This window comes from Diospyros lotus, chromosome 8, assembly GCF_014633365.1.
Source record: "Diospyros lotus cultivar Yz01 chromosome 8, ASM1463336v1, whole genome shotgun sequence".
Classification (NCBI taxonomy): Eukaryota; Viridiplantae; Streptophyta; class Magnoliopsida; order Ericales; family Ebenaceae; genus Diospyros; species Diospyros lotus.
Window position 1 is genome coordinate 26,712,371 of NC_068345.1, and position 23,732 is coordinate 26,736,102.

Below are 23,732 nucleotides of genomic sequence, written 5' to 3' on the forward strand. Positions count from 1 at the left end.
GTTCTTGGCTGGAAATCCTGATAGTTGTTGATAATTGCTTGCTGTTTGAATTTTTCTAATTTGGTTCCTATCAGAAAGGAAATGAATGTTCATGTTGTCTGGCTTACATTGGACTTATATAAATTGATGGCATGCATGGTACAAACCCTGGTATTTGTAGTAGCTTTAGGAAATTTATTAAATCATGCTTTTGATTGTTTGAATCTAGCTAAAGTGTTTGGATTGTTTGAATTGAGATATTTTCTTTTTTCTATATGTTATATGACTTGGAGATTATTACTGTAAGATGGGATTTAGAGTTTTATGATTTTTACCTAAGCTCTTTGTATTATTTTTCTTTTTGTGCGTGTGTGGTGTGGGGAGGGTATGTCTTTGCCTCATCTTCGTTGTCCATATACAATTTTTTTCTTGTGACCATTGATTGTGTGAGTTGTCTAGAACAACAAATTTAATGATGTTTTGGGTTTTTATTCTTAGGAATTGAGATATTTTGTAGTGTAATGATATTTTTAACTGTTGGGATTATGACAACGTCTTGTAGATTTTGGATGTTTGGATGCTTTTATTGATAAAATGGCAGTGGTTGGAACTTAGGTATAATGATGATTTTTTGGAAGCTTTTGGATATGTGTGTACCTCTCTTAAGGTATTAATAAAATTATGTTTTCTTGAGCTTTGACAAGTTTGAATGTGTTAGGACTTCTGCACGGGTTTTAATTTAGTAGGAAAGAATTTACAATTTTTTGAGAAATATAAAATTCTATATTTTAAAGTAACATTACCAACGTTCTACATCACCAGAAAACATATGTTCTGTATTTAAAACTACCTATCCTGGCATCTCTTAAATGCCAGAAAAGGTATAGAGCATGTTAGTTTCCAGTAATTTTAAATGCTGGCAAATAAATGCCAATAATTTATAGAAGAAACCAGGCTTTTACAAACCTAGTGAAATTGCTAGGAAATGTTCCAGCGTTATAAAGATCAGAAAGTATTCTTGACAGTTAATCAGTTACTTACACTGGCCTTCTGATTAATTGCCAGGAAGTCCATTGCAAGTCAAAGTTCTAGGGTATTTCTCTGGACACATACCGGAATTTTATATCAATGCCAGGAAAAGCCTTTTTCCTTGTAATGTTGTTAGGTAAAGACCTTTCTCACAAATGACAACTTATCATTTGCCTTAATCCCACTAGATTGGGTTGGCTACATAAATTTTAGCTCATTAGTCATCTCTATCTATGACCTTCTCACAAACAGCTTGTATATTTTTCTGAGATAGTGTTCTAGCTAAATCAATCCTGTCAATAATGGTATGGGCTGTTGGAATAATGCTTTGTATGTAGAGCTTCATCCTGGTGGCATAGAGTAAAAGATGTAGCTTGTGCCAACACTCTAGATTAGTAAAAGTTGTGATGTCTCTTTGCTTACCACTGATGATCTTAGGATAGAGGATAGTTCTGTTTCCATCATTCACAATCCACTAGAGGAAAACATATTTATTTAATGTGCAGTGCTTTCTGGAACATGGCTGTCATACACTCAAAATTACAAATTGATGGGAAAAATTTTAGTGTACTCAACCTATTTATTATGGGATTTGTTTCCCAATCTATTTTGGCTGGCTTGAGATGGGATAGTTGCTGTTAGCTTGTTTTTTCACCATTCTGATTTCATACTCTGGTCTTCGCAATTGGAGTGTAATATTCAAGATGAAGATGGACTCCATTTTCTTTCCCTTTTTTTTTCTTTTTTTGACTTCCTTCTCAAATGAATTGAGGATAAGATGTTGAGACGTTATTAAATTGATCTGGTCATGCAAGAAGAAAACTAAGAATTATGAGGAGAGGTGAAGGAAGACCAAGATAAACTTGGTGGAGAACTTATAGGCATGGCATGGATTATAACGTGCTTACAAAGAGATTAAGGAAGACTAAGAAAAACTTGGTGGAAAACATTTAGGCATGACATGGATTATAATGTGCTCACAAAAGATATGGTCATAAATAGAGATGATTGTGAGTTAGAATCCATATAACCAACCTCACTCAGTGGGATTAAGGTTTGATGTCTTCTTGTTTCTGATCATCCTCAAATGGAGAGAAGGTAATCAAATACAGGTGGGTATGACTTTTGCCAAAAGAAACTGCTTCTTTTATTTGTTTGTTTGTTTGTTGTATAAGGCCCTCTATGATGGTAAGAGAGAATTTTCCTCAAAGATTTAGTAGAGGTCAAGAGCCTTTCCCCAATTGGCCTTATTAGCATGGACAGTCATTGGATTCCAACCTTGGATAATTTGAAGGAGCAGGGTCTTGTATAATTGATTAGCAAAATATGTCCAGGTGGGATAATGATCATGCGAACTATTTGCTTCTTAATTATCTAGTAGAATGACATATCGATCCATTTTCTTAATACTTTTTATGCATAGTAGTGATGACAATATTGGTGTTTGAGTTTGTGTTCATGGAGGTGTGCATGCTGCCATTGGAAGCCAAGTTGAGTTTGGAGGATTGTTACTTATTCTCTCTTGTGGCAAATTGGTGGAGCAGAAGATTAGAGTTTTTGATGATTTTGAGATTTTCTGTTTCTTGTGGGAACCATTCTCGTTTCCCTACTATATATATATATATATATATTGAGCTAGAGAGGCTCTTCTAGATAATTGATCTGTGTACGTTTTGTACAGAGTTAGCCGCCTTGAAGGTTTTTCCCTTTATATGGTTCCATTCAAGAAAACGTGTCAGCGTGTGAAACAAGAAATCCGTCCTACGAACTTCACTTGATAGGGATTTTACATTTATGTGTGACAACAGGGGAAAAAAAGAAGATTATGGAGAATGTCCCACGTGAATGAGCCAATACTGAACAAAAAAATCATAGGCTTTTATTAGATGGCAATGGGGAACAATTTCATAATATTTCTTCATGAAATGCAAAATAATTAAAAATTACAATTATCAAATAACAGTTAACAATTTAGAAATGACAAGATTAACCAAAATTAATAATAAACATATAAAATAACAAAAGGAAAAAAAGAATGTTTTGCCTGTGAAGGTGACAGCGGACTCTTTACTTTAGATGGTTGCTCAGAGCCTTGGATTCTTCCTGAGTTTGTTAATTTTGACTTACCTTTGATAGGCTTTAACCCTTCATTGCTGGAGCTTTTACACAAAAAAATTGGCAATAATTCTAGCATGATCTTCGCATAGACCCCTTTCTACTCAGGTTTAATAAACAGCTATGGTCTCTGCTTTTGATGCATGGCTAAATAATGGCTCTCTGACAAATTGAGTAAGAGAGGTTTCTGTTTTGGAAAAGTCTTGAGAGACAAAGAGGCTTATTGAGCGCCTTACTGAATGAGGGCAAAATGACGAAATTCCTCTCGCTCACTTTACAAATTTGCAAAGCGAGCCACTGCCTCTGCTCTCTCCTCTCCCCTCCCATGATCACGCCTCGTCGCGGCGCCTCGCTGTCGTCGCCTCCCTACCATCACCGCCTCTCCTCCCTGACTGTCGCTGGAAGATGCATTGACGGTCAGCGAGGTGAGGACAGCAGCGAGGCGAAGGCAGCGGAGGCGCGGCCATGAGAGGGGAGAGGAGAGAGCAGGGGCAGTGGCTAGCTTTGCAAATTTGCAAAGTGGGCGGGGTAATTTTGTCATTTTGCCCCCATTCGATAAGGCGCTCGGTAGGACTGTCTGGCCCTTGTAGAATGACTCTTCTGTTTTTGTAATCACAATCTGTTGTCCATTTTCTTCACATGCCATGTTTGTGATAAAATAAACTTAATGGAGACTACACAACACAAGCTATTATGTGTCTTGGGTTTGTGTGTTATTTCAGGACAATAAAGACTAGAAGCGCTTCGCTTGGGTGTGTGGCTCAGTTCAGGAATTGGAGGCCGTCTTGCTCACTGTATATATGCTATTATTTATTGGTACTTTAATTATCATGGTGTGGCATGTGCAATATGGGTATGCGTTATGTCTATATAAGCTATCTATGTTCCAAATATTCACGCTCTAATTAATTGCAATATTGCAGTAAATAAATGGCGTTTTCATGTATCCAATTCTTTTGATTACATTTCTCTTTAAATAATTGATAGTTAGGGAAGGTTTGGTAGTATTATTAATTGATAAGGTTACTCTTTTGTGGTTGGAAAGTCATGTTTGAGTTGTAAAAATATTTTTTTTGTCAAATAAAATTAACATTGCATGTGAAAATAATAAGAGTAAAATTACATATAAAATTAATTCTCTCAATGAGTTTTATGCACTTAGAATGTTTTTTGTTTTGAAAAAATGTTCTCGTTCCTCTTTTTAAGTTTGGTCTAAGCGTAGGTGTAAGTATAAACTTATGAAAATAATGACGCTTTATTTTGACTTTACAAATTTTGTAAACCAACCCTCTATCATTATTTAATTTTAATTAATTTTTTAAAATAACTTAAATGTCCTTACCTTTCCATATTCTTTCATTTATCTATCTTTCTTTGTCTTCCTTGACTTCTTTTTTTCTCCCTTCCTCTTAAGCTATGGCAAAGGCTAAAAGTTTGCCATAAAACTTGGTCATAGATGCAAGAAACAAATCGATTTTCAAAAATTAAACAAAGAAATAGCAAAAACAGATCTTTTTGACAAAACATAATGATATCAGCCATATGCATATGAGAAAACATCAAAAGAAATACTTAATAGGTAACTATTACCTCTAGCACGAAAGAGATTGAAGCCAATTGCTTTTGTTGCATTTCTATCTTGAACCTTTTCGATCACTTGTCAAGTTCTTACGAACACTTCATGAACCAATTTCTTGTTTGTTCTCGAACATGTCTTTAGTTGACCACGCCACCCTTACACACGTAAGGGACCAAGTTAGTTCGCACCTAAAAAGCTACCCAAACCCGTTGTTGGACTTTGGTGCTAGTTAAGTCTCGAGCAAAGGTGATGCAAGGTCATGCTTTGGTTCTTAAGGATGGAGATGATTGTCACATGGCCTTAAGATCAGTAAGAAGAAAGGAGCAAGAAGAGAAGAGGAACAACAAATTGGAGCAAGGAAGAAAAAAGGCAGTGTAGTGAGAAAGTTTCTGCACTTGGCCTGTAAGAGACACGAGAAGGAATGGTCAAAAGCGTGAACGAGACTTTCTCGTTCCCTTTCTTTTATCTCCCTTTTCTCTCTCCACAATTAATGCATTAATTAAAATGGTGACAAAGCATTCATTACTCTATTGTTAAAAGCAATAGAAAAAGGCTCACGAATTTGAATTCCATGCACATAAACGCTTGATAGTTTGAGACAACCGATCGACTGTTTTAGCCACTTTGGCAAACTGATCGGTCATTCAAGAAAATCGATCAACTCTTTTCTTACTTCCATCATAAGTTTTGACATATTGCATCAGGGCCCGCTATTAACTCTTAATAGCCCTTCTACTAATTCTTAATAGAACCAAGACATCTCGTTAACTCTTAATGGTGTACTCGTTAACTCTTAACACAATAACCCATTAACTCTTAATGGTTTCCTTTTGTTAACTCTTAACAACATACATTATCATTAGCTCATAATGATGATTGAGAACACATGTCAGTGAAACATCATTAATCCAATGTTATGCCTAGTTTGTGTGTGACCTTCCAAAACAACCATGTAATAATTAGGGCACACCAAACTTTTTAACACTAATCAAACACTTTAATCTATTATAAGAAACTCTCAATTTCCTCAAAATACCCTAAAAGGTCTTGAGCAATAACTAACATCACATCAAGATGATCCTAATGGCAATGAAGTCAAACTTCAAGTGAGTCTATTAGAGCATTTGATTACTCCTTTCATTAACTAACATCCTTACTAAGATTAAGGGTGTGTAAATAAGATTTTGATGACAACAAAAATAGTTGTATGATATAAATATATTTTATTAGCCTCTTGTAATGTAAAATATATGTTTTGATGATAACAAAATTATTTATCTATTAGAGATATATTTTATCAAATTCATTGTGTTGAAAAATTGTGTGCTGAAATGGTTAAGTATTTTGGGTCGATCGAAGTATGGCATATTGTTTAAATCTCATCGTATGCCATTTCGGTTGACCGAAGTTGACCAAAATGTTGGCCTCGTGTCTTAAGTCTACTTAAGCTTCGACCGAAGTTGTGACTTTGGTCACTGGACAACTTTGGTCAATCGAAGTTCAACAATCATTTTTTAATGTTATGATTTCTGCATGTTTTTCTATTACTCGCGAAGTGTATAATTTTTCAAATTTAATTTTGTCTTGTTCATCAAAGTAATAGATTGATTCTCTCTTGTTAATTATATAATCTATTGTTAGAGAATAATGTTTCTTCAGCCCTCACAAATTGACTTTTGTGTAGAAATCTCTTAGCTATGTTCTAAGTTGTTAACAGATGCTAGCTAGAGCTGAAGAATCTGAAGATTTCTTTTGAAATTTAAATATTGCTTCGTTCTTTCTATGTAACAACTATTTTCTCAAATATTATGTATAAATAGAATGAGAGTATGAATGAAAGAAATATATACAGACAGAGAAATACAATACAGTGAACAAACTTGACAGAAACATTCAAACAAGGGTGAGAAGGTTCAAGTGTTACAAGTTTGTTGGCTGGTGGAATTCTCAAATTATTGGTAACTTGTTTGAGATTGCTTTTGTTGTAAGTTTGTTATTATTACTCACCTATTGTAAGGAGATTGTATTTGCTAGTTGTGTGCTAGTGATTCTTACTTAAGACAAGATATTGTATGTTGATTCTAGCTCCAATTAAAATGTAGTGTTGGTTTTAGCTCCAATTAAAAGCTAGAGTTGATTCTCCCTAGTAGAACTTCAAGTCAAGTCTTGAGAGCCTCAAGTTTAGTCTTGAGAGAGATGACTAAGCTCTTTAAGAGTTGAACTACTATAAAAATTCTCTTGTTCCTTGTGGTTGATTGTTTTAAATTTTCATATACTTGCTCAATCACATTTTATTTAGATCACAAAAATCAAAAGTTTTCAACAAGAGCAAAATTTAGTAATTTTTGAAAACTCAATTCACCCCCTCTCTTGTTTTTTTATTTGAGCAACAATTTGTAACGGCCTCCCAGAACCCCTGCTAGTAGAGAGGATCCGTGAGAAGGTCATCAATAATAATGATACAAAAGCAATTTGAACAAAGATAACCTTATCATACAATCATAACACATTTGGGAAACACATAACACAGTAACACCCATGATTCCTCTTTTGCAGTAACCCACATATACATCTATACAGACCAAAAGATACATAAATGTCAGGCTACCATTGATCATATTACATTAGGTCAAAGATACAAAACATACTTAAGCCCTCAAAACACAATAGTCTAAGTAGCTCTTGAAACACAACAAAAAGACTCACAAGATCTTTCCTTTAGGTGAGCTCTGTACACGTCAAATCCATTCGCTAGACTCGCCCTGAGCCTTAGCTTTGCCTTTACTTGAAATGGTGTAAACAAGAATGAACCACAAGACTCAACAAGTATAATATGGAATGGAAGAGTATAAGATGAAGGACTACAACAATCAATAAGCTCAAGAAAAACCAAACTGCTAGCCACAATAAATACATCCATGCCATGCATCATTTCCACAGGTTCAATGAATAAAGTGCGTTAATCTTAAAAACACATAAACTTATATAGAGAAATATCAAATGATTGTTGGGGTTCTTTAACTCAACCCAATGTTTATGCTTTCATGTCGCATACGCTCATTGGGGCCCATTAGCTCAACCCAAGATCTTACCACTCATACGTCACAAGGTCTTTGGACCTCATTAACTCAACCCAATGTTTATGCCTTCATATTGCATACACCCATTAGACCCCATTAGCTTTACTTAAAGCCTTGGCACACATGTAATGTACATAACATAATATATGAAAACATGCATTTGAATTACTTATCAAGCCAAATCTCCACATGGCTCAACCACAACTCTCTTTCATGCCCATGCATGTATATTAAATCCCTAAATACATTTACCCAAGGAATGGAATCAAGAGGAAGACACTTAAGAAGCAGCTTGATTTTAAGGCAATGGAAAGTTGATTTCTTGCTCTTGGCCTCAAAAGTTGACTCCCTACATATTCCCTACACACGAAAGTCAACTCCTGCCCATTGAAAGTTGACTCTTCGAAGACAGAAATGCAAGACACGAAAACGGAGACAAAACCAAACACACAAGATCACCAAGTCTTGCTTTACTATTGATCCTAACCAACAAAAACACCATTACTTAGACATTATAGGGTGGCACAAGCCCTATTTGACATTCCAAAAGACTCCAACAATAATCATCAAGTAACAAGGGAGGTTTACAATCATATATACATAAACTTTTATTGCAAGAACGCTTCCAAAAACAAGGGGAGTTTTATGAATAAATCACATAGACACCAAATCTCAAGAGTTATAAGGAGAAAAAAGAGATTAGAACTTGCCTTTTTCTAGCTTCACCTTTGATTTTCTTAAAAAAAATTGCCACAAGGTTGAAGTCTCCCAACCTCTACCAAAACAAGAAAGACCAAGTAAAGAAGAAGAAGGTGAAGAAGAACACTACCAACTTGCACAACCTCTCTTGGATCACCAACAATCAAGGGAAGAACAAGGAGAAAAGGAAGAAGAATAAGAGAACCCTAGCCTTTCTCTTTTCCTCTCTCTTGGCCACCCCATTTCAATTTCCACCCTTTGCCTTCTAATTTCTCCACATCTCCCCTTTTATACTTAATCCCAACAATTTCATTAATTCCCTATATATATATATATATATACATATAGACACAATCCTCTTATAATAACTCAATAAGTCATATTTCCACACACAATTCTCTATTGCCACAAATTCAAAACTATTTTTAGAGGTGTATACCTTACTTCCTCATGACCCTTCCACATGCCAATTACACAATCACATAATTTTTCTCAACAATTATTGTCCCCCAAAGTGGCCTAAGCCCACAAATAGGTTATTACAATTTCTCTTCCCCTTAAAAAAATTTGGTTCTCCAAATTTTTACCTAACTATTCAAATAATTGAGAGAAGAATTGTTTCATATCATCCTTTAGCTCTCATGTGACTTTGTTCAATCCATGACGTTGCCATTGAATTTTCACATAGGGAATAAACCGATTTCTTAACACTTTTTCCTTCCGGCCCAGAATATTTATAGGGAATTCTTCATATGATGCATCTTCCTGGATCTCAAGAGAATGATAATCAATAACATGGTGAGGGTCTGGTATATACTTCCGCAACATTGATATATGGAAGACGTTACATACACCGGCTAACTGCGGAGGCAAGGCTAAGCGGTAGGCTAAGGATCCTACTCGTTCCAATATCTCAGAAGGTCCAACGTAATGTGGACTCAGCTTCCCTGAAATTCCAAACCTCCACACATCCTTCATAGGCATGTCTCTCAACCACACATGATCTCTTATAGCGAACTCTAGGTCATAGCATCGTTTATTCGCATAGCTTTTTTGTCTATCCTGAGCTACCTTCATTTGGGCTTGAATAAGTCGGATCTTCTCTATAGTCTACTCAATTACCTCAGGCCCTAGTAAAGCTTTGTCCTTTGTCTCCTCCCAATAGATGGGCAACCTACACGGCTTGCCATAGAGTGCCTCGTATGATGGCATCCCAATATTGGAGTGAAAACTATTATTATACGCAAACTCCACCAATGACAAACGGTCATCCCAACCATCATAAAAATCGAGCACATATGCTCTCAACATATCCTCTAGGGTCCGAATAGTAAGCACTAGTAGACTTTATAGTTGAATGCAAGCCTGCTAGTGAATTTAAAGCTAAAAGTCAATCAAAATGGTCAATGTCATAGATAGAGCCGCTAGCTCGCAAGGAAGCGAGGTCTGGATAGTTCTCATTCCCTCAGAGGGGGATGTCTTGGAATATTCCTTGCGATTTGCATTTCCCAACTCAAATAATGTAGCAAAGTATGAGGCATTAATTACTGGAATGAGGTTAACTCAAAAACTTAAAGTAACCCAATTGACAACCCACAATGATTCTCAATTGATTGTTCAACAGTTTCATGGTCAATGAGACTAGGGATTCAACAATGGCATAATATCTGTAACACCCCCCAGCTCAAATATCACATGAAAACATACACATAACTGCCTAAGGGGTGTTAGAAAACTCTAAACAACAGAAGCTATGGATCAAACCTGCCAAGAGAATTGAAAGGGTTCCCTAGGCTAATATAAACACATACAGGCCTTTCTTTTAGGTGGTGTTTAAGTTTAACAATAAGTAGTACAACCATCAAACTGATACAATGCTTTTTTTACAACTCGAACAAGACTACACATTAAGCCACAAGATAAAAGGAAAACATTAAGTGTCCATAATTTCCTTGCCACTCGCCTTGCTTGCTTCCTCGATTCCTGACACGTCAAACATACCTGGAACGTGGAACGTTCCAGGGGCATCAACCCAAGTTAGATAACAACTATCTAAGTGAAGTGGTTTCATGAAAGAAGTAAAACATGTATGTAATGCACATATGCAAAGTGAAATCTCCCTTTTGTAGAAGTCATGCCAAGGTGTTGCAATCACCCCCCCTCCCGCGCACGCCATGCTCACATCAAATACAAATATGTGACTTCACAGAGCCACCCATGACGGCCACTAACTTGCCACAACACTTCATGCTATGTAGTGAAGTAATAAGTAAAGAAACATGCTAAACAAGGAAATCAAGTGAGTAGGTTCATATCCAACACAAGTGATTCAACAAATAATCAATATGTAGCAAGAAAAATGAAAGAAACCAATCACCTTAGCTGCTGGCCTTGTCAGGTTACTGTTCACAGGGGTTTCAGTTCTGTCTCGTTGCAGTTTCACAAATTTCGAGTTACCAATCTAAGATATTTTTACATAAGATGATAGGTAATAAATATAGGAATAAAATTGGAAATTTTCAGGTTAAGAAGGACCCTCACGCCCCCTCATGCGCCCCTAGACGGTGCCCCACGCGCCCTCACTCGCGGCCAGCAGCGGCGCGTGTATTACACGCACTGTGTCTTCTCCGGCGACAGTTGCGCAGTAGCTCTGTTTTTCGGGCTTTTCTCCTTCGTTTTAACTCCAATTTGACCCCCGTTTGTTCCTAAACCTCCATCTCTCTTCCCTCTATAGGATTATAAAATTAAACAGAACTTATCTCATTGTTTTCCGGCAGTTCGGACCCAGATTCTGGCGACGCGCCATTTTCCCGATGAAGCCCGTAACTCCTTCGTTTCTTCACCGATTTGCTTCATTTTTCTTGCAAATTTTCTCCCTCTCTCTCAAGAATAGACTCACATCCCTCAATTCTCTCTTATAAAACTCTCAAACCCACAAAAAGTTGGCCCGATCTCACTCAAATGCCTTAACTTTCTCCCAAAGGCTTAATTTATAAAAGCTTCCAACCAATCAAATTGTAACACCTAGGGGAAGCACTTGGCCATTCATGATTGCCCCCTGGCTGATATTTTGTTACTTTTGTGGTTATTACAGTTTGATCCCTCAAAGTTTCCATAAATTGCACTTTTTCCCTTTATAACTTTTGAAAATCTCATTTTGGCCCTCAAAATGCTATCCCTCCATTCCCAAGGATTCTTATAATGCTCCTTGCACCTTTGGGTATCATTATTGACTCCGAAATGATCTCCAATTAGTTTTGAGAAATTACACTTTTGTCCAAAATCTCCTAAAACATACTATATTTTGCCCGAAATCCACCTGTTCTTTCTTGAAATCTTGAATCCAAATCCATCTTATCTTCTTTAAAAAAGATCACTCCTATAAAAATCATGGGTCTTACAATCTACGAAGAGTTAGGGCCCTTACAAAGTCATTTCAAAACTTTCAGTTGGTGCAGATTAATCGATCTCTTAATAGCCACGCGGATACCCTATCCAAGTTAATGTAATCAGTGATTGGAGAATTCCTATCCACCATTATTTGTCCGAGGGAGAATTACTAGATGTTTCGGTCGAAGCGAAGAAAATAAAAACTCGAGAAACACATTTCACTATTGTTGATGGGGCGTTATATAAGTGAGCCTTTACCATGCCACTCCTAAAATGTTTGGGTCCCCAAGATGCAGAATTTACGCTATCTAAAGTTCATAATAGAGCTTGTGGTGAGTATTTGGGGGCTAGAGCTCTAGCGACAAAAATTATGCGTGCATATTTCTTTTGGCCTACTATTCGGCATGATGCATTAAGAAAAATTAAAGAATGCGACAAATGCCAATGGCACGCTCCTATACAATCTGCCCCAATCTCAAAACTACAACCACTCTTTCAATTGATACCATTTGCATAATGGGGTTTGGATGTTCTGGGCCCATTTCCTCAAGCTTCGGGTCAATGAAAGTTCTTCCTGGTAGCAACGAACTACTTCACAAAGTGGATTAAAGCTGAGGCACTTGCCACCATCACTGCCAAGAAAGTTGAAAATATGATTTGGAGAGACATTATATGTCAATTTGGGATCCTGTGAATTATTAATACCGATCATGGAAAATAGTTCGATTGCGATTCATTTTGGAGTTTTTGTGAAAATTTAGGAATTCAGTTACGAATTGCCTTAGTGGTGTATTCTCAGGCTAATGGCCCAATTGAAGCTAGCAACCGCACTATTCTACATGGCCTGAAAACCCGTCTTGAATGAGCAAATGGAGCATAGGTTGATGAATTGCTAACCATATTGTGGGCTTATCGTACCACTAGTCGTGTGTTAACAGGAGAAACACCATTTAAACTAGTTTATGGAATAAAAGCCCTGATTCCTATAGAAGTGGCCATTGGATCCCCAAGACTAAATGCTTACGAAGGCAATCCAAATGCCAATAATTTTGCGTCGTTAAAAGAAAATCTTGATTTGATTAAGGAGCAAAGAGACTAAGCTTCCATTCGATTGGCCACATATCATAGGAAGATTTCCAACTATTACAATTCTCTAGTAAGAAGTAGGCCGCTAAAGGATGAAGTACTCAGAAAGTCAGCTATTACTATAACGTGCTCCGAGAACAAGGGAAATTGCAAGCTAATTAGAAAAGTATCCAGAAGATGATTGAACCCAACACCTACATTCTTCAAATGCTCCAAGGTGAAAGTATGGGCAAGACTTGGAATTTAAATCACCTCAAGCTATATTACCCCACTCGAGTATGAAAGGTAAACATAGTGATTGTTAATAAAGGTGTTATCCCCATGTGAGGGTGCAGATGTATGGTGCACTGGACTGAGTTGTAGAAAAATATTTGTCTACCTTTCTCCAATGCATTAATATTATTTCATTTTAGTTATTCATCTATTATATGCAAGACTCGTTGTCCCGCCTTTGGCTCGACAATGAGGTAGAAAACCAAGATTCGTTGTCACACCTTTGGCTCGAAACAAGGTAGAAAACCAAGATCCACTGTCTCGCCTTTATCCCGGCAATGAGGTAAAAAGTCGAGGCTTGTTGTCCTGTCTTTGGCCCGACAACGAGGTCGAAAACCAATATTTGTTATCCCGCATTTGGCCTGCCAACAAGACAAAAAGTTGAGGCCCGTTGTCCCGCCTTTAGCCCAGCAACGAGATAGAAAACCAAGGCCCATTGTCTCGCCTTTGGCCCAGCAATGAGGTAGAAAACCAAGATTTGTTGTCTCGCCTTTGGCCCGGCAATGAGGAAAAAAGTCGAGGCCCGTTGTCCCGTCTTTGGCCCATCAATGAGGTAGAAAATCTAGATATGTTGTCCCACTTACGGCTTGATAATGAGGTGAATACGAAAGATTTATCACCCTGCCTATAGCCCGACAACAGGAAGAAGAATGAATTTGTTATCCCGCTAATAGTCAATAGTAATGAGAAGACAATCCCATTACCCTGCCAGAGGCATGATAATAAAGAAAGATAGTTTCAATACCCCACGCCTAGCTCGACAATGAATAAAATCAAACATTCCATTTGAAGTTATTTCCTACCAATCCTCCATTATGGTTTTTACTACAAAATTTCATATGAAAGAAAAAATATTATGATGTGCACCACAATGACAAAATTTTAACTTTTATTCAAAACAAAGAAAATTGCAAAGCCAACAACAAAGAAAAAAGAAAGAAAGAAATAAGATACAAGTAGTCTAATCTTGAGCATCAATGTTTGGGATCTCGCATTCTTCTTCTTTAGTAGTAGCATGGGGAGCATGAGCGTCATCTCTAGAAACTCCCAGATGTTGCAAGGCCTCAATCATGTTATCCTTGTCAGGCTGGAAATCATATGGCTCCCAGGGACCCATAAAATTCTCCAAGTTATCCTTGAGCTGAGATTCCAGATAAGAATTAGGACTCAACGGAATAGGGTCATACTGACGCCAGTCCAGGGCCTCAAAGTTCTCTACCTCGCGGGTAAATACCAATTCTGGAAATGTCTCCCCTAGACGCAGGGATTCCAAGTATGAACGAGCCAAATAAAATCCGTACCTAGTAAATCTAGTAGCATACTGACCTTTCCTATATCGACAATCCTTAGAAAGGCGATAGGCTTTGATGGCTTCGGCACAAGCCAAGGCTTGCTGATTTTTAAGCTCTAGATTCTGTTTTCTACTCGCTGCTAATTCCTCTTGACTTCTCTTTAGCTCTAAGATTCTCAGAGAATGCTCTTGGAAGATATCTTCATGGGTAACCCATAACTCGTTGTTCTCACGTTCCATTGCAGCCTTCTTCTTGCATAAGTCCCGGACTTCCCCGTGAAGGTTGGAGGTATCGGCCTGAGTTTTAGCTAATTGCGTATGTAGCCCCTTCATATCATGTTCATAGCATCTCATTCGTCCTTTTAGCTCTTGTTGCTCGTCGTCCCAATCTACCTTTCTATCTCTCCACCGGGATAACTCGTCTTCCATCCATTCACTGTAAGCTCGCCCTTGAGCATTCGAAGCCATAATTCCTTGAACCGCCTGAACAAGAAAGAACAAAAATAATAAATATGAAAAGACAACCAAGAAAATACCAAATGAAGATTAACTTACATTCACAAGTTGTCGCTTTGGCTCGTTCATAGTTTGGGAAAATTCGAGCTAAAATGTTGATGTTCATCCCGGGGAAGAATCATAAAGTAGATAAGATGCCTACCCCTAGATCTATAACTGAATCTGACTCCAAAACCCCCAAGCTCACCTGAAAATCCTGGGGAAAGACCTTCACGCCATTGGCAAGAACAAACGAACCACGTGTGGGGTTGTCCATAGGAGGAAAAATAGGAGGGTGTGCCATAGAATGCTCTCCTTGCAATCGTCGTCTGTCAATGTGGTGGGGGACAACAGGGTGACAACACTCTTCCTCAATTTGCTCCATATCCTAAGAAAAGAGAGAAGAATAATCTAGAGCCCGCTTGAGCTGGGAATGGGAGAAGGAAAATCTTGCACGGGGACTTTAATAGAAAAAAAGGGATGTCCTGGGTTTCTTGGTTCGGCTCGACATCCCTACATCTCTAATGCTTGCGACAAGAGTCACAAGACCTCGATGAAGATGCCTTCCCATGTCTTTAAGGGCGAGGGGGTGAGACCCAGAAAAAGGAGCCAGATGAGAACTATGTGAAAGATCAGGTTCCTGGGAAGGACGGGAACTCAAGGAAGAGATAGCCCTTCAAGAAAGGCGTGAGCTTGAAGAAGGGCCAACTCATTGAGAGGAGCGAGAAAAACCTCTACCCTCGTGATCAAATCGCCATCCTCATCCTACTAACGACAAGTGAGTTCCTAGAGCAAATTCATATCTGCAAAGTAAGAAAAACCAATCAGCTAGTTAACATGACACATAAGAAAGCAATATGAGTATTGTGAAGAATCTACCCTCAGGAGAATCCTTCTCAAGAGTTATGAAAATATGTGGTGAATGCTCGGGGACATCTTCATTGCCCCCCCCTCTGCTTCTAGAATATCCACGTTATTTTGCTCTCCATGTTGGAAGACAGAGGGAGAGGGATGATCCCCAAGCACAAAAACCCCTTAACTTGCCTCTTGGATATCCTCAACGGAAAGCAGACTTGACAGTTCCACTAGTCCCTCAACTATGAGATTGTCTATTATCCTCTTATAGACCCGATAAACGTCTTTGGTCGGAGGCAACCCCCTCTCGCAGGCGTCTTCATAATTCCAAACTCGTGGGCCATCCGAACTTGATGGCAGAATGACTACAAACCATCTCAAGTCGAATTTGTTCACTTTATTGGGGAGGTTTGTCAAGAGATCTAAGCCCAACACCTTCTGTAAAGTATATAAACGCTTCTGCTTGTTAACCTTCCTAAGTCGGTAGAAGCAACATAAAAGATGGAGCGAGGGAGCCACACCTCTTTTATGGCACAGAATGGAAAAACCCACCAACTGAGCCCATTAGTTGGGGTGAATTTGGGCTGGAACTATTTGGTAGTGACGGAGCTAGTCCATGATAAACTCGAGCATGGACAATCGGAGGCCCATCTCAAATGATGCATAATGGATCCCCAAGCACCCCTCGTCTACCTGAGGGAGATTGGGTTCATCCATCCAAGGATATTTGGACATAAACTTTGTTTTTGCATCGATTGTAGTCCAGGCCTTCAAAAAATCTCTCATTCAAAGTTAATTTGGAGAGGTACCATCTGGGATTAGAGCAGGGTTGGGGGGGCCCGGCATGCTTCATGTGCACCATTATAGGATTTCAAAAAATTACCTTAAAAAATTCAAATAAGTAGGAAGCACCAAGATTTAGCGCAAAAGGCATGAAGATTCCTAAAAAGAGAAACATATGAAGGAATTAATATAGTGATGAGTTAAATCAAGACAACAGGGTATTTAAAGACATATAAACCGAGTGGCTACCACTCAGGGGAATCGAGTGCCCCCCTACTTGGTGGAACCGAGTGTCTGCCACACGGTTTGGCTTAAGAAGGCCACTCGATTTAATTGATGGCACATAAACATGCGACAAAGTGGCTGGTCGGATGAGAAGAACAAGGCCACTCAGCACAACTGAGTGGCCCATAAAAATTGAGTGGCCCTAAGTGTGATAACCCAAAAAATGAGAGAAAAAACCTTGCAAAGAGAAGATCTTGAAGTTAAATGTTCAAAATGAACTCCAAAGTCCTCTATTTATAGGAGTGCGAGAGAACATAAAAACACGGAAAAATGTGCACGGTCATAGAAAATTCAAAAAAACAATGCTAATGAAGTCAAAAAAATTATAAAAATCAAACAAGAGGTGTTCGCTAAATTTGCAGAGCATAGTACTTTTCTGACCAAGGCACTTGGCCAAAAAAAGGTATGGAGCAATTGATATACTCGACAAATATTAGAAAATAAATACGGGTCAAACACACAAAAAAGGCAAAAGTGAAGCAAGAAATGGGAGAGCAAGTGGACGCCGAGAGACCCCCAGTCGTCTCAACTAAGAGACTCTCGGTTCTCGGTTCAAATGTGGCCACCCAACGACCACGGTTCAAATATGGCCACCATTGGGTGGCCACAATCGAGAGTCTCTTGGTTGGGAACCGAGAGACTCTTGGTTCAAATAGTGGCCACCATAGGGTGGCCGCAACCGAGGGTCTGTCGATTCTAAACCAAAAGACTCTCGATTTAAATAAGGCCCATCTGATGGTAGCCACAATCGAGACTCTCTTGACTCGGAGATCCTTTAGCACTTATTCAAGCCCTCGAGTCAAATATGATGCGAAATATGCTAAGAATATACTAAGAATATGTCATTCAAGAAATTCAAGATGGCTACCACGTGTCCCCTTCTTCATTCTCTATAAATAAGAGGCTTACCTCTTCACTCAAGTATGATCACTCATTTGCTGAGACTCCATTTTTCTCTCAAACTTGCACTGATTTAAGCATCAGAGAGTTTGCACAAGGTTACCCGTGCCTCTCACCGTTTGTTCGTTTTCTAAGGCCAGTCGGTTCTCCAGGGCTAGTCAATTATTTCAGGGCTAATAAATTATTTTAGACTCCTATTTATCAGTATCAACAAGTCATCATCCCTCAAGACCCCTTGGTTATTTTTCAGCCTCTTGATTATTTTTAAACTCTTGACAATCTTTATACGTGGACGTCAATCTCATTTTCTCATATTATAAATTTATTTTTATAACTTGACAACAACAATAATAATTTGATAACAAAATAATTTGACATTGATGCAAGCAAAATGTTAGAAAATAACAATATTAATATTTTAAATCAACTATTTTAGTACATTAAATAACAAAAAAAAAATCATATTAGTTTATTTATAACAGGAGAGAGAGTGTCAAGGCAAATCATAATTAACTTAAGTTTTAAGTTGGTGAGGACACGTTTAATTTTGACTTTTTATAGATATATGAATTTTAATACATAATTAAATAAAATAATATATAAATATTAAATAAATAAAATTATTTTTAATCCAGACTATACTTGATTTTTGCAGTTCAAATTATAAACTATTTTAAAATATTTTTGTAACCTAAACCACTAAAAATAAATACCAAAATAAGATATAAAAGGAAATCAACCTTCACCTCGTCTCTATTTGCGTTTCTCCTTCTCTCTCTCTTTCTCTCTCCCCAGTAGTAGCACCGGCGTCCTCACTAGTAGTAGCACTGACGTCGAACCTCCGACGTCCCCCCAACAGTGGTGTCTCTCTTTCCAATGCGTCTCATTTCCATCTGCGACGTCTCTTTATTCTCGCCATTTCCTGCCACGCGGTCGACTACCATGGCCATCGCTCCATCTCGATCCCGCGACCGTTGTCGACATTTGCCACCGTCGCCAACTCTTCCTGCTTCGGTTGTTCCGAACATTTCCACAGCTAAGCAATTCTGATTTTCAAATACAGGAGATTTCATTATTGCTTTGGTTCCTTAACCATGTTCGATCTCCACACTGCTCTTTTTTGTTACAGTATGTGCAAATTAAAAATTATGTCTGTAAGAAACTATAATTATTTTCTATAGTTAGGATTTATTTATTTATTTTTTTAAACTAACTCACACACATAGTATTATCATGTTACTTGTAAAATTAATTAATACCTACACTAAGGATATATTGACTTTTCAGAAAAAATATTAGATGTCTAATGAAGTAATGGGTAACAAGAAGCTGACTTGAATGTATGTCTATCCTAATTGTAGAGTACTTAATTAAACTTTTAAAAATTATAAGAAATAAGAAAGAATGTAGAACTTGCCCAAAGCCTAAACTATATCCTCTTAATTCCTATTTATCATTGGATTACTACTATATGGGCTTATGTTCTCTACCCTTTTTCTCTTTCTGCTTTCGAACATCGCCTTAGTATGTTTCATCTAGATATCAAATTCATAACTTATTCTCTTTGCAACCATTTGTTGACTGTTATCAATCTTCTTTCACTAGCACTTGAGAACATTGTATGATTGTTTGTGATTATAGTAGTGCTATTCTTTTAAGTATCAAGTGCTTAAAAAGTCACAAATGCAGTTTATCTCATTGTTTTATTTTCTTTCATTTGCTTAAAACATATAGCCTAGTTTGTCATAGTTAAAGACTTGGATTTTAGTAATGGATGCAAATATCAGTAGTTCTTGTGAAGGAATGAGTATTCAAGACTTGAATTTTAGTGATGATAAGAAATGTCCTATGAAGATGATATAAATCACAAGGTAGACCCAAAAATTGGAATGACATTTGACATAACAAAAGAAGCATATGATTTTTATAATACATATGCAAGGCGAGTTAGCTTCAATGTAAGGATATTAAGAACAAACAAAAATAGATATGATAAAAATAAAATCCAACGACAAGCACTAGTTTGTTCATGTGAGGGCACTTCCAAAAAAATCATGACACCTAAAAAAAAAAAGAAGATATTCGGTGATTTAATTGTAAGGCAAAATTTGTGATTAAATGGGTTCCCGATGATAAGTATAAACTAATTGAGTTCAAATCAGAGCATACTCATAATCTTGTCCCACTTCAGCATTCCCATTATTTGAGGTCCCAAAGGAAAATCGATTTTTCACAAGCTGAACTTATGAAGAAAATGCGTTCCTTTGGAATAAAACAAGGACAAATTTTCTCTTACATGTATGAAGAAGCTGGTGGAGCTCAAAACCTTAATTTCACAAAAGCTAAGGGAAAACAAACTTTTTTTTTTTACTCTTTTCGAACCCATGAAGATGGTGAGATATGCGGTGTATTTTTTTGTGATGCAAAATCGAGACGGAATTATAGGATATTTGGTGATGCGATATGTTTTGATACAACATTTCGGACAAACAATTATGATATGTTATGTGCACCAATTGTTAGCATCAACCATCATGGGTAAACATCATTTTTTGGATGTGGTCTACTAGATGGTGAAACAATTAATGTGTTAATATAGTTGTTTACTACTTTCTTTGAGGCTATGGGAGGAAAAAAATCGAAAAGCATATTTACAGGTCAGTCTGTAGCTATATCAAGTGTTGTTGATGCAGTATCGCCTGAAGTCCATCATGGATTGTGCTTGTGGTATTTATGTCAAAATGTTGCAAAGAATTTGAGTAATAATGGATATAAAACATTTGCACCCCAATTCAAAGCTTGTATTTACAATCTAGAAACAGTTGAATTTGAACAAAGTTTGGACAAATTACTTGAAGATAATGGGCTAAGAGGTAATGATTGGTTGCAAATAACATATAAGTTGAGAAAGAAATGGGCTCAAGTGTATAGTCATGCTCACTTTTGTACTGGCATGTCTACTTCATAGAGAAGTGAGAGCATCAATAAGTTTTTGAAGGATTATTTTAATCATGGTAGAATTGTTCTTTGGGAGTTTGTAAGTCTATACTCTAAGGCCATGGATAATTGCCGTGAAAAAGAAAGGGAGGCTGAACACTTAACACAACAAACAACACCTAATTTTATTTGTAATTGGTCTGTAGAGCGTGAAGCAGCAAAAAAATATACAAAAAAAATATTTTACTGGTTTCAAGAAGGTATTAAGCAAACTATTGATTTGTCATTGGAATTGGAGAATGATGATGGAACTATTCATACTTATAGAGCTAAAGAGATTGAAGGTCGAAAAAGGATTCACACACTTACATACAACCACTTGGAACAAACAGTGTTATGCACATGTAGAAAATTTGAGTTCGATGGAATCCTTTGTTCGCATGCATTGAAGTTGTTTCGCCACTTCAAGTTCAAAAGTTTACCTCCTGAATACTATTTGAAAAGATGGACACGGGTAGCTACATATGAAGTTATTTGTGATCCTATGGGAAAGATAATTCCAAATGACAACGATCCAATGCTAACAGCTCATTATAGTGAGTTATCACATATTTAACAAAGAATTGTATCCAAGGGTTCAAGGTGTATTGATGTTTTTTCATTAAGCAAATCACTATTGCTAGTAGTGGAAGCAAAGATTGAGGCCTTTATATCCATGTGAACAAGAGTATTCCGATTGACACACATCATAAATCGGTATCAAACATGCAGCTGGAAGCACAATTGAGAGAGCCAACAAAAAGACGCTTTAAAGGCCAATCTAGCAAAAGAATTAAAGGTCCATTGGAAAGTAAATTATGAAAGAAGAATTCGCCAAAAGTAATGGGTCAGTTGTTAACCAAACCTACTTGTATACTTACATTAATATATTCATTTACACTCATCTATGTATGTGACAAAGAAAAATAACATGATATCTTTTTAAGATGGCACGACAGGTAATAGGGATGCATCCCACATCATGACTGGAGGAGCCTTGAACTCTAATCATGTTGTAGAGGCGATAAACAACGATCTTATTCTTATAAAAGGAAATGTTTGTTGTTAATTCTCTTTTTAATTAAGTTGTTTTATATGAATGATCAATATTTTTCTTTTATATTTATGTAGGGGGTGTTTGGAATGACGTAACAAGGATATTGTAACAATAATAGTTGGCAATGGATGCATCCAAGAAGCACATATCCACATGCAAGCTTACCACTTCAAGGCATGTTTCAACCGTGGAATGTTACAGCATCTCAACAAAGAGCATTCCTCTCAAATGATTTCTTAATGTCACATGAGGTACATCAATTTTATATGTATTAATAACCTATTTTAACTTGTAGGTCTCTATATTGAGAACACTTTCTAATAAACTTGTTAACATAACCCATGATATATATACATATATAGGCTTCTTCATTACAAATGTTTGCATCTCTGACAATAATTACAAGCCAACAAGTTGCGAGTTCGTCAACATCAAACATCATGAAGTATTCGACATTGTAGAAAGTAGTGGTTCATTAAATGTAAGTTACTAAGTGTAAGGTTAGTTTGTTTGAAGACTCAAAAATTCCTTAAAGAATCTTTCTTTAGCTTTGGTCTTATTCAGATTTTGAAGTTGCTAGTGTAAACTAAACAATGCATCCTAAGCTCAATTGGGCGAGGCCATGAAAGAAGAAACCTTCTTCTACCATGTAGCCTAAGCCCATGCCCATCCATAACTTGTTTGTTACAAATTTGTCATATGAAGCTAGGGTTAAGGATCTTAAGGAGTTTTTCAATTCTAAAAATGCTAATGTTGTTTTTGCGGAAATTATATTTCATGAAAACCCAATGAGGTCTGTTGGGTATGGATTTGTATCCTCCAATTCCAATGAGAAGGCTGAAGCTACTCTCACTACTTTTCAAGGAAATGTATGTTTTGGAGAAACTACTCGTGCTTGCTTAATTTGTTTTATAATTTGTCATTTCCCTATACTATGCTGCTTGTCTTCTTTTATTTATTATTATTATTATTGGAGGGGGGAAGGGGTTGGATTGTCAGTTCAAAACATGTTAGACTTTGTCTGTTGTGCAAAACTTTTTTCTTAAACACCTGTTTTGTAACAGTTATGTATGGGAAGACCAATTTGAGTGGCTCGTAGCAGAAGATTCTTAAGACAAGCAACGAAAGCGAGTACTCAATTGGAGAATGCGTTAAATAAACCAAACCCTGATGCTGAACAAGCAAAAGCCCTTGAAGCTTGATAGTGAATTTTCTGGGACAGTTTAGGTTTTTCAATTTTTTCTTTTAAGGGGTATACTTCCATGTACTGCCATTAACATTGAGCATGTTAATTGAAATCTCATATAATATTTTGTCTAGATTGAGTTAACTTTCTTTTTTGCTTTATTATTAGTAATTTGACATATGGTGTATTTTTCTATTTATGCTAGAGTTTGTCAAGTAGTTTGGAACATTAATGCATCACAAATGCACCATTTAGCTATTGTTTCATGTAAATTTAGAGCAATAGAAGTTTATTGATATATCCTAATTTTCCATTGACAAACCTAATCTAACAATGCTGATATAGACTTTCAGTCTTTACTTTGACAATACTAAATGCAAGAAAATAACTAGCTTAGTTTTTGCAAAAATTGAAAAAGGCCAACGCATCCAATAAAGGCAATGACTTCCATCTCCGATAAACTGCTCCAATAAACATGAATGCTAAATATTCACTAATATTCTAATGGTAAACAAATTGAATCAATGTTCTTAAGTGTAAACTTGAATGTTGAATAGGACTTCAAATTTTAATAACTAATTAAAAAGAACGAAATTACGTATCTAATTTTTCTATTAAGTCAAATTCAGCAATCCATAATTTCTATTCAGAACTACAGTAAAATCTATTTATCT

The 23,732-nt window shown here is 36.9% G+C and overlaps 1 protein-coding gene across 5 annotated transcripts in view; it reads left to right on the forward strand.

The window, feature by feature from the left end:
• The window catches only part of LOC127807395 (acyl-CoA-binding domain-containing protein 3-like), a 31,944-nt gene extending 8,776 nt beyond the window's left edge, over positions 1-23,168 (forward strand). For 2 of the 5 annotated variants that reach the window (XR_008024675.1, XM_052345209.1), the window contains one exon: positions 3,846-4,069. The gene's annotated coding sequence lies outside the window, so the exon portion shown is untranslated. Of the gene's footprint in view, positions 1-1,044; positions 1,661-3,845; positions 4,070-21,946; positions 22,124-22,936 lie in introns of those variants that run through there. The other 3 variants (XR_008024677.1, XM_052345210.1, XR_008024676.1) reach the window with 2 other exon arrangements.
• The last annotated feature ends 564 nt before the right edge of the window (positions 23,169-23,732 follow it).